Below are 12,405 nucleotides of genomic sequence, written 5' to 3'. Positions count from 1 at the left end.
TGTTATTCTGAACTTTACATTTCTTCATTTTTCTAATTTATTCCTATGATGTTGTACTTCTGCACCTAAGGTGGCAAAAAGGTCTATAATAATGGACTTTCTATTTCCTTATTTTTTAAATATTTTTCCTAATCATTTGTTCATAAGAATCTGCACAATCTTTATACCTATGATGGCACCTAAATGGCAACTTGTAAACTTTTCACTGTACTCACGTGCGTCCATATGTCAATAAAGCTCACTCTAATTCTAATCATCATGGACATCCTTGAAGCATTTCCCCAGTCTTGTCAGAATTTTATAGGCTGCTATGAGATCCCCTACCTTCCCCCCATTTTCTAAACCCAGTGACTATCATTCAAAACAACCAACCTCTCACCATTGAACAATTCCTTTATCCCAGGGACTAATTTAATGAGGATTCAATGTGTAACACACTCTGCAAATCTGAATTTAAAAGAGAAACATCTTAGTTGCTCTGCTGATGAATGAAGTTTAAATTTAAGCAACTTTTTTTTTCCACACATTGACTCTCAATAATCTACTATAATCTTTGTACCCCCCTCAAGCGCACAACAGTCAGTTCATGGAAAAAAAGTCTACTTGTTACGTTTTTACGTTGTCCTATATTTGACAGATTGTTATTCTCACAGGGAAATTTATATTCTACTTGATAGTAGAAATACTCAGAAGCAATTCTCAACTGCCCATTTCTCAGAGGTAAAGTGGGAGAAGTTTCTTTTATGAAATAATGATGACTGACGCACTGCTCCATGATGGAGAGATGATGAGGTGTAGAGGAGGGTGAGGTTGCTGGGTTTCAGGAATGGAAAACTACCAACGTCCAAATTTTTTTTAAAAATCATGGATTAATTTTTGTGCTAAGATAGTGGTAACTATAGTTTAACATGCTTTCGTATAAATTATATGAAGGGTGAATAAAATGAATAGCCATTCTGTTCTAAAACGTTTCACATAGATGATGTGTAACCACTAAGCAACTTGTATCAGCAGGTTGCGGTATGCTGTGATAAAAATCCACTTTCAGTACTTAGAAGGCTGAGATAAGTGGCTGCTGAGCATATTGATAATTATCTTTACAAGGTATGTTTTGTTACTTCTGGACTCTAAGGAACCGATAAATAATGATATGTAGGACAGCTTGTCCAGCAATCTCTGAAGAAATCAAACCATTGTTAGGTTATACTTCTCTGAAATAACAGTGAATGATTTTCTGCGTCTGTAACATTTTAATTAAGTGTTACAAATGCTTAATGATGCTGTGCTTAGTCAGACATGTGAGATACTTCATGGCTGCATACAACTTTTGTTTTCTCTGCAGCTTGGTCCATCCAGATATGCTGTTCACTTACCTGATACCTATTATTAAACACAGTTGCATCCATATGATCAACTAGGCAGCAAAAGACTTTCAGAAATTTACAACAGATTGTGAATCTGCAGTTTAGTACAAACACCAGTTTCCAGCTTTCCCTTTAATTTCAGAAGCCGACTCTCCATCAGGAAGAGCCCAGCATTTTTTAAAACCCTGCCCAGTCAGTTTGTTGCAATGTAACCATACCTCATCAAGGAAAGACTGAGAGAAACGAAATCACAATATCAATAGAGGGGTGAGTTTGCACACACCCCCCACCCCCCCCCCCCACCCCCATGTTGAACAGCTATTATGAGATTTATAACTTGGTCTTTGACACTTTTATTCAAAAGCTGTGATTGCACACATCTGCAGCAGATGGAACCTGAACACAGGTATCCTGGCTCAGAGGTTGGGACGCTCTACTCTTGTATCTCTGATTAAATTAATGAAGGACTATTGCCCTCCCAGGAGCTGTGCGACTTTAGCTAAAGGGAAGGGTAATGAAAAAGAGAAAGCTTGAAATTAAAATTGAATTGGATCATAAGACCATAAGACATAGGAGCAGAAATTAGGCCATTCAGCCCATCGAGTCTGCTCCACCATTCAATCATGGCTGATAAGTTTCTCAACCCCATTCTCCTGCTTTCTCCCGTGGGCAGCATGGTGACACTGTGGGCGGTGGCACAGTGGGTGGCATGGTGGCACAGTGGGCGGCACGGTGGCACGGTGACACAGTGGGTGGCACGGTGGCACAGTGGTTAGCACTGCTACCTTACAGCGCCAGAGACCCAGGTTCAATTCCCACCTCAGGCGACTGTTTGTGTGGAGTTTGCACATTCTCCCCGTGTCTGTGTGGGTTTCCTCCGGGTGCTCCAGTTTCCTCCCACAATCCAAAAATGTGCGGGTTAGGTTAATTGGCCATGCTAAATTGCCTGTAGTGTTAGGGGCAGGGGTAAATGTAGAGGAATGGGTCTGGGTGGGTTGCGCTTCGGCGGATCAGTGTGGACATGTTGGGCTGAAGGGCCTGTTTCCACACTGTAAGTAATCTAAAAAAAAACCTTGATCCTCTTGATACCCAAGATCGTATCTATAAGACCATAAGACATAGGAGCAGAAATTCGGCCATTCTGGTGAGAACTGGTAGAGAGGTAATGCACTCCATCTTGTCTGGTGCCCACCTCTCAAGAATCCAACTCTTACTGGTGGTCTTGTGGTGTATTGTAGTGTCCCTACCTCTGAGCCAGGAGATCTGCTCCTGTTGTAGTCGTTTTTAAAATTCATTCACAGAACAAGGTATTGTGACTAGACCAGCATTTATTGCCCATCCCTAATTGTTAGAAGTAAGCCACATCACTGCAGGTCTGGAGTCACATGTAGATCAGACCAGGTAAGGATGGCAGTTTCCTTCCCTAAAGGACATTAGTGAACTAGCTGGGTTTTTCCTGACAATCAATGGTGAATTCATGGTCATCACTCAACTCTTAAGACTCTGAAGAGTTTGTTTAGAAGATATAGGTTTTTTTTAATAAACAACATATTCAGAGATTACACACCTCTGGAGCAGGTGGTAGGGACACTTACCACTGAGCAACACAAGAGCCCCTCAGAACCTAACAGTATTTTCTTACATACAGAAGTGCTTTTATACACAGCTGAATGGCTCTCCCAACATCAAATCACTGTAACATTTTTTTCCAACTATTAGCTACCACCATGGAATCACTCATGTAGCCAGTTAGAAATTTACATGCAAAGCCTGTTATGGATGATGTAAACAATCAAAATGAAGGAGGGGTAGGGAGGACTAGAAGGGGCTAAGTTAAAATGGAGTTGCAGAGGAAATAAAGCATTGTATCCCCATCATGTCCACCTCTCTCTAACGGTACCGAGAACATCAGCGGACACTGAATACTCCCTCTCCAAGGACGGAATCCAGCTCATGTTTTCTGTCTTTATATATCCAAATGTGTTGTCACGTATAACCAACTTGCTTTCCCACACCAAATCACCATGACATTTAATTAACTATCAACAGCCATCTCACTAAAACACGCATGTGGCCAATTAGAAGTTCACAACTGGCAATATTAACCATAAAACAAACCCCGTTCCTTTTCTCTCTTATTTTTCTCATGTTCGGAAAGGTTCTGAAACATGCGATGATGCTGTCACTTTATAAAGGTTATTTTGTCCTTGGGTTTTTTTCCCCCAGTTCTCCCAGTTCATGTTTTATCGAAGTTGTTTTAGCTGCTATGGTACAAAAAGTTTCCATGCTTCAACAGATAATTCCTGACTGACTCTTCTCTCTGAAATCTCTCCTGCCTGTAAGAACCTGTGTCAGAATCACCTTTTTGCCAAGGGGTGTGTTTATGGAACAGTTCCTTAGTCATGTTGCTAATCGAGTTGGTCAAGTTTTCCAATGGTTAATGTATTCTAAATTCCATTTTCTTTTGTTTTGTGTTTCAACTGTAGTGTTTAAATAAGTTCTGTTTTTCTTAAAGCCCGAGTGGTTTGACCAGCTGCATCACACCTGGAATATCCACTCCACACTTGTCTTCAGAATAAGAAATGTTCGTGTCTAAGCTACCTTTGTAAATATTTTGAGGAGGTTCAGCCTGGTCCATAACAAACACAATTGAATGGATTTCCCACCATCAATTCACCTGACATTTTTTGGTTTGCTTTGATGGAGTAAGCACCACCAGTAATCACCTGTGCAGCCAATTCTCAGGTTACATGCAAAGCCCTTTGTGGGCAATATTGTGGGGATAGGTAGAATGGGAGGGGACTAAGCTAAAGTAGAGTTGGGGAGGGGAGGGGATAGAACACAACTCTTTATTTCTCTCTACATCCAGAATTGCTATCACATGCAACCAAACAACTTTCCCATCACCAAATCACCAAGATTTTTTTAACCACCACCAGTGTAGAACCCAGCTATTGTTTTATGCCCAATAGTGCTGTCACACACAATTGAGCGACTTTCCTACTACTAATATCACCACAACTGTTCTTTTTTCTTGGAAGCACTAGCTTTTGGAATGCTACTCCTTACCTGATGAAGGAGCAGTACTTAAAAAGCTAGTGCTTCCAATTAAACCTGTTGGATTATAATCTGGTGTTGTATGAGTTTTAACTTTGGACATCCCAGTCCAACACTAGCCTCTCCAAATCATGTTCTTTTTTCTGTTTTTCTTCCCTTTGAAACATTAACCACCACTAACAAAATACCCATGTCGCCAACTTAAGTATTTACTAACAAAAAGCCCTCTATAGCAAATGTGAACCATGAAAAATGAAGTGGGTTAGGGACAGGGTGAAAGGATTACATCAAAATGGAGTTGGAGGGGGACAGAACCCAGCTCCTTACTTTCATATCAGGAATTGCTATCACATACAACCAAACGCCTTTCCCACCACCAAATCACCATGGCTTTTTTTTTAAAACTACTAACCACCACCGCCAATACAGAACCAGCTCTCTCTTTTTTAATTTAACCTCAGGTCAACTTTGACCATTTAATAAGATTTAAGTCACTATTGGTTTACCAGGTGGATAAAGATTATTGAAATATTAACATATTTTATTTCAGGGAAGGTTTGGGAAAGAAGTGAGCTGTCCTTTAACCTCAACAGTTAATGATGTTATAGATCTAAGGGTCAATCAAATATTACTGGGGTCAGTTAGCTGAGTTAACTGCATAGCTGTGAGCTCAAGTTAGTATTGTGGGTTCAATTCCCAGACTGGAAGAATTTATTGTGAAGGACTCTCTTTCTCAATCAACTCCTCCTCACCTGAGGTGTGGTGACCTTCAGGTTAAGTATTGCCATTGATTGATTTATTGTCACATGTACCTACATGCAGTGAAAAGCTTTGCTTATGAGCAGTATAGGCATGTCATAGTAGCAAGGGCATGCAATTCATAAGGTGAAAAGAAAACACTTGGACAGGGGCAAACAGGTAACACTACACAGGGTCTGTGCCTGGCAGGGTCAACATTAACAAAATCAGCATTATTTGAAGTGAGACAGTTCATTCATTGGTCTAATAACTGCAGGGAAGAAGCTTTTCTGGAACCTGTTGGTGCACGTGTTCAGGCTTCTGTATCTTCTTCTGATAGAAGAGGTTGTAGGAGAACATTACTGTTTTGTGATAATGTTGGCAGCTTTTCTGTGGCAGCTTTCAATAGTGCATTTGTAGAAGTTGGTGATGGACCTTATGGACATGCCGAATTTCTTGAGCCACCTGAGGGGTAATTGTGCCTTCTTGACCATCACATCTGTGTGGGAAGACTAGGAGAGGTTGGTGGTTGACATCACTCTAAGGAACTTGATGCCCTCCACCCTCTCAGCCTCCACTCCATTGATATAGATGGTGGGGGTGTTCTCCTCCTTTCTTTCTGAAGTCAATGATTAGTTTTTTAGTTTTGCCGACATTGAGAGAGAGTTTGTTCTCACTGCACCATATTACCAACCCTCCCATCTCCTTTCTCCATCCTGGCTCATCGTTGTTTAATATTCATTCTACCGTGGTGGTGTCGTCGGCAAACCTGTAGATGCCGTTCATTCAGAATTTAGCAACACAACCGTGCGTTTACAGGGAATACAGTAGGGGGCTGAGGATGCATCCTTGGGGGGCTCCTGTATTGAGTATTATTGTGAAGGAGGTGTAGTTGTCTATCTTCACCGATTGTGGTCTGTGGGTCAGGAAGCTAAGGATCCAGTTGCAGAGAGCAGAATCGTGACCAAAGCCTTGGAGTTTTGAGCTGAATCTGGATGGGATAATAGAGTTGAAGGCAGAAGTGTAGTTGATAAGCAGGGGTCTGATGTAGGTCCAGATGTTGTCCTTGTTGTTCAAATGTTCCAGGGATAAGTGCATGTCTAGGGAAATGGCATCTTCTGTAGACTGTTACCGAGGTAGTGTTATGACACAGCGGTAAGCCCTCCTGCTAATTAAACCAAATACACAGAAAAGCTCACCTCGTCTCATAATCTGTTAAAGTTTGGGTGACAGAGAACTATCCAAATTTCACTATTTAAAATTTTATTCTTTAACTTCAAAGGTGAACATTAAGCAACAAGTATTTACACTCTAAGCCTCCTTCGTCTTAAAGATTTGTTATCTACCTCCCACTCTATAACAATACAGTGAAGCCCCTATTAAATTTACAGCAAATCAATCTTCAAAACCAGACAGCAGCTGTCATTTTCAGGTGTGATTCTTCCCTATTTGTAGATCTCCCTGGGTAATCTTCGGTCTTCTGCTGCAAAGATGTTTCATATGAGAAAGATACCTTTTAGAGAGAGGGTTTTCAGGCAGTCTGTTTGACAATGGCGGGGGGGGCTCTCTCTGCTAACTGTCCAAAATCCATCTTTTTATACCCCAAACATCAGATCGGCTCATTAGTTCAATGTTGTCAAAACATAAAATTCAAAGTCAATTGGGCTTTAGTATCTTGTGGCATAATTTAAGTTGATTGGTTAAATTTGAACTGCTGGGAAAACAGCTCATGTATCCAGCTTATAACAATATGTTACATCTTTCAATTTTCCAGCACACTTATCACTGCGAGTTAGTCACATGACAGTTGCCTGCAAACTCTTACTGCCAAAACAGCCTTCACGCTCTCTTAAAGGTATAGTACATGCCTTCAACTTCATAACAGTAGGCAAATTGCAGGGGATCGAGGCAGGCTAGGAGACTGGAGTTGATGTGGGCCAGGACCATTGAAGTACTTCATAATAATGGAGGTTAGAGCCATTGGGTGGTAGTCATTAAGGCACATTACATGTGCTTTCTTAGGTAAGTTGCCTATCTCAAATGACTGAGCAGCTAAAGAGTCTGATAAGACTATAGCACTTATTTGCTGATTTGGATTGAAATTCATCCTCAGTTTGATATTATATTCATTTGTTATTTCTCATTCTTTCCCACACGAATGTAACTAGAGGTATGCCACAAGGAGCAGTGCTGGGTCCATGCTTTTCACATTTGGATGTGAACACAGGAGGCAGGGTCAGTAAGTTTGCAGATGGTACCAAAAGCTGAAGTGCAGTGGACAATGAAGAAGGTTACCCCACAGTACAACGGGATCATGATCGGATGAGCCAATGGGCCGAGGACTGCCAGATGGAGTTTAATTTAGAAAAATATGAGGTGCCACTAATTTTGAAAAAAATTTGGAAAGACAAATCAGGGTAGGACTTAACGGTAAGATCCTGGGGAGTGTTGGAAAGCGTGGTGTTGGAAAAGGACAGCAGGTCAGGCAGACCTTTCTGATGAAGGGCTCTGGCCCAGAACATCAACTCTCCTGCTCCTTGGATGCTGCCTGACCTGCTGTGCCTTTCCAGCGCCACATTTTTTGACTCAGATTTCCAGCATTTGCAGTCCTCACTTTCTCCTGGGGTGTGTTGCTGAACAAAGAGACCTTGGAGTGCAGGTTCATAGGTCCTTGATCATGAAGAAGGCATTTGCTATGCTTGCCTTGATTGGTTAGAGCATTCAGGATAGCAGTTGGGAGGTCATGCTGCAGTTGTAGAGGACATTGGTTAGGCCAGAATTGAAATATGGCATGCAATTCTGGTTTCCCTGCTAAAGGAAGGATGTTGTGAAACTTAAAGGGGTTCAAAAAAGATCTACAAGAATGTTGTCAGGGTTGGAGGATTTGAGCTATCAGGACAGGTTGAACAGCCTGCAATTATTTTCCCTGGAGCATCAGAGGTTGCGGGGTGACCTTACAGAAGTTTATAAAAGCATGAGGGCCATGGATAGGGTAAATAGACAAGGTTTTTTTTCCCCAGGCTGGGGAGAGTCCAAAACTAAAGGGTGAGAGGGAAAAGATTTAAAAGGGACCTGGGGGGCAACATTTTCACGCACAGGGTGGTGCATGTATGGAATGAGCTGCCAGAGGAAGTGGTGGAGGCCGGTACAATTGCAACATTTAAAAGGCATCTGAATGGTTATATGAATAGAAAGGATTTAGAGGGATATGGGCCAAATGCTAGCAAATGGGACTAATTAATTTAGGATATCTGATCAGTATGGATGAGTTGGACCGAAGGGTTTGTTTCCGTGCTGTACATCTCTATGACTCTATGTACTATAGCATTCACAGTGGCTCAGTGGTTAGCAATGCTGCCTCATAGCATGCGGGACCTTGGTTCAATTCCAGCTTTTGGGTGTCTGTGTGGAATTTCACATTCTCTGGGTGGTCTGGTTTCCTCCCACAGATCTGCAGCTTAAGTGGATTGGCCATGCTAAATTGCTGATAGTGCCCCAGGATGTGTAGGCTATGTGCATTAATCCATGGGAAAAACAGGATCTGGGTGGAATGTACTTTTGAGGATTGATGGGCTGAATGGCCTGCTTCCACATTGTAGGGTTTCTATGATTAAACCAGTTCACATTTTTAGTGAATTTGATAAGAATATAACTTTTAAATGATTTGTGAACAGAATGGCTTTTCAAAGCATCTACAATGTAGGGGAAAAATATTATTTGAACAATCATGCTTAAGCTTTGCAAAGGCCCAGTCTATTGATTCTTCAACTCATTGGAAAGCACTCATTCTGTTAAGCCATTGTAGCCTTATTTGGGTAGTTTGCACGGAAGTATGTTATGTCCTTTTCAGGAAAGTGTCCCAAAGCCACCTGCTGCTTCCTCAGAAGAATGCTTCAGAGCTCCTAAAATACTAGTAATGACAATATCATTCAGAGTCATTTAATATGAATTCAATTATGCAAAAGATGAGGTTTCATAGTCTTTAGGGATAGAAAACTGGTAGCGGTTTAAAGTGACAGTCATCACACTTCAGGTAGGGGGAGAGGTGGAGAAGAAGAATCCTCCATTGTAACCTCAGCCATCACAATTGAACATATGCTAATGACTTCATTCCACCTCGCAAATCAATTGTAATGGTTTGACTTCCTGCACTCGCTGTGTTGTAGCCATCTTCATAATGTGCTTAGGGGAGGGAATTTCAGGGCTTTGACCCAGCAACAGTGAAGGAAAAGTGATATACTTCCAAGTCAGGATGGTGAATGGCTTGGAGGGGAACTTGCAGGTGATGGTATTCCCATGTATCTGATGCCCTTGTCTAGTGGATGGTTGTGAACATAGCTCCAAACAGTTGGGCTGTTTTGTCCTGGATGGTGTCAAGCTTCTTGAGTGTTGTTGGAGCTGCACTCTCCAGGCAAGTGGGGAATATTCAATTACAGTCCTGACTGGTGCCTTACAATTCACTTCCTGTGAATTACTTGCCTCTGAATACTTGTCAACCACAGCCTTTGAGTTATCACTACAAAGCTGAAAATGTGTTGCTGGAAAAGCGCAGCAGGTCAGGCAGCATCCAAGGAGCAGAAGAGTCGACGTTTCGGGCATGAGTCCTTCTTCAGGAATAAGGGAAGTGTGTCCAGCAGGCTAAGATAAAAGGAGGGACTTGGGGGAGGGGTGTTGGAAATGCGATAGGTGAAAGGAGGTAGGGACTCACTGAAATCCTTGTAGAGGGAGGAAGAGAGCTTCTTCAAGGAAGGCATCCTTAGATAGGATTTCAATGAGTCCTACCTCCTTCCACCTATCGCATTTCCAACGCCCCTCCCCCAAGTCCCTCCTCCCTACCTTTTATCTTAGCCCGCTGGACACACTTTCCTCATTCCTGAAGAAGGGCTCATGCCCGAAATATCGATTCTCCTGCTCCTTGGATGCTGCCTGACCTGCTGCGCTTTTCCAGCAACACATTTTCAGCTCTGATCTCCAGCATCTGCAGTCCTCACTTTCTCCTAGAAGATTATCACTACCAAGCCACAATACCAATATCACCCTCATTGTATCCATTGCCCACAGAATGTCTGTCATTGCAATTAAAGCAAGTTATGTGATGTCTCCATTATTTATTTGGGCCCTTGTTAGTTGTATGAAGTGTTTCATTAATGCAAGCATTATTGGTATTCTTTTAATTGGCATAAGAGAGGTAATACCAGGGATATATTTAGAAAAGCCAAATGCAGTGAGAAAGATCAACGTCCATGAACGTTGTTCAAAGTTCATTTGTACAGCTTTATAAAATAACCCCTGCATGGAAACAAAGAAAACATAAGGTCATCAGATAAAGAGAAGAGAAATTGAATCTTCAATGTTCCATTGTTTTACAATGGGAGTGAGATTTAACCTTTGATCTTCCTTGGAGACATAATCAAGATGTTATTAGTTTATTTATTAAAAGACCTTTGTCAGCTAATTTATTTTAAAAAATCTCTGAGAAGTGATGATGTCTTAAAAATCTTAGGTTTCTGCCTCAGTTCTGCAGTTATCGCAGACTCAGAATTACTTTTACTGGTGATTTAAATTGAAACATGGGGACAAGTGAAAACTGGTTACTGTAAAGCTTCTGTTTGATTGCATGCTGCGACACTGAACATGGATCTATATGTATACAAATAATTTATCCTGACTGACAAGTATTTTTATAATCTCCTCCAGCACCATATCCCTGAGTTTTCTGAATCCCTCCAATTCTGTTCAGTTGTACACCCCTGAGTTCATTCACCCATTCATTGATTGCCATATTTAGGGCAGTTTTGGACTATTGTGTGCAATTCTAGTCTCCCTCCTATTGAAAGAATGTTGTGAAACTTAAAAGGGTTCAGAAAAGATTTACAAGGATGTTGCAAGGTTTGGAAGGTTTGAACTATAGGGAGAAGCTGAATAGACAGGGGCTGTTTTCCCTGGAGCATCAGAGGCTGAGAGGTGACCTTATAGAGGTTTATAAAATCATGAGGGGCATGGATAGGGTAAATAGGCAATGTCTTTTTCTTAGGGTGAGGGAGTCCAGAACTAGAAGGCATAGGTTTAGGGTGAGAGGAGAAAGATATAAAAGGGACCAGAGAGTCAATTATTTCACGCAGAGGTTGGTGCATGTACGGAATGAGCTCCCAGAGGAAGTGATGGAGGCCAGTACAATTACAACATTTAAAAGGTATCTGGATGGGCATATGAATAGTAAGGGTTTGGAGGGATGTTGGCCAAGTGCTGGCAAATGGGACAAAACTAGTTTAGGATATCTAGTCTGCATGCACGAGTTGGACCAAAGGGTCTGTTTCCGTACATCTCTATGACTCTCTGACTATGTCTTTAGCTGCCTAAGAATTTTCTCCATAAGTACCTTAACCTCTCTCTTCTCCTTTCAGTCAGCCTTTTAACACTATCTCTTAGTGGGTGGGACAGTTGCACAGTGGTAAGCACTGTTGCCTCACAGCGCTAGAGACCCGGGTTCAATTCCCGCCTCAGGTAACTGACTATGTGGAGTTTGCACATTCTCCTCGTCTCTGTGTGGGTTTCCTTCGGGTGTTCTGGTTTTCTCCCACAGTCCAAAAAATGTGCAGGTGAGGTGAATTGGCTGTGCTAAATTGCCTGTAGTGTTATGTGAATGGGTAAAATGTAAGGGTCTGGGTGGGTTGCCCTTCGGCGGGTTGGTGTGGACTTGTTGGGCCGAAGGGCCTGTTTCCACGCTGCTAGTAATCTAATCTTCAGCTAAGAATTTGGTGGTAAAAAAACAATATGGTAGTAAACATCTCATTTCCAGATTCCAAAGGCCTACCCTCTATCGAGAAGGCAAAAATTAGGAGTATCATGGAGAGGACTACCACTACCTGAAACAAAACACAAAATACTGAGGGTAACTCGGAAGGTGGGATAACACCTGTGGAGATAGAAATAGAGTTAATGTTTTTGGCCGAGTGACCATTCATTCAAACCGTCCTGGTGACTGGCTTTGAAACATTAATGCTTCTTTCTCTCTACAGATCCTGCCAGACCTCCTGATTTTCTCCAACAATTTCTGTTTTGGTTTCAGATTTCCAGCTTCCACAGTTGTTGGTTTTATTTATTCTACAGTTACCTGGATGTTAGCAGCTCCAACAGTACCCATTTCCAGACGAAGCAGCCTGTGGGAATGGTTCTTCAAATGAAATATGATGAGGTGTTGGACTGGGGTGGAGAAAGTTAAAAATTACACAACATTGTGTTATCA

The sequence above is a fragment of the Hemiscyllium ocellatum genome, chromosome 23 (assembly GCF_020745735.1).
Source record: "Hemiscyllium ocellatum isolate sHemOce1 chromosome 23, sHemOce1.pat.X.cur, whole genome shotgun sequence".
NCBI lineage: Eukaryota > Metazoa > Chordata > Chondrichthyes > Orectolobiformes > Hemiscylliidae > Hemiscyllium > Hemiscyllium ocellatum.
The sequence above is the reverse complement of the archived record's forward strand: the minus strand, read 5'-3'. Positions refer to the sequence as shown.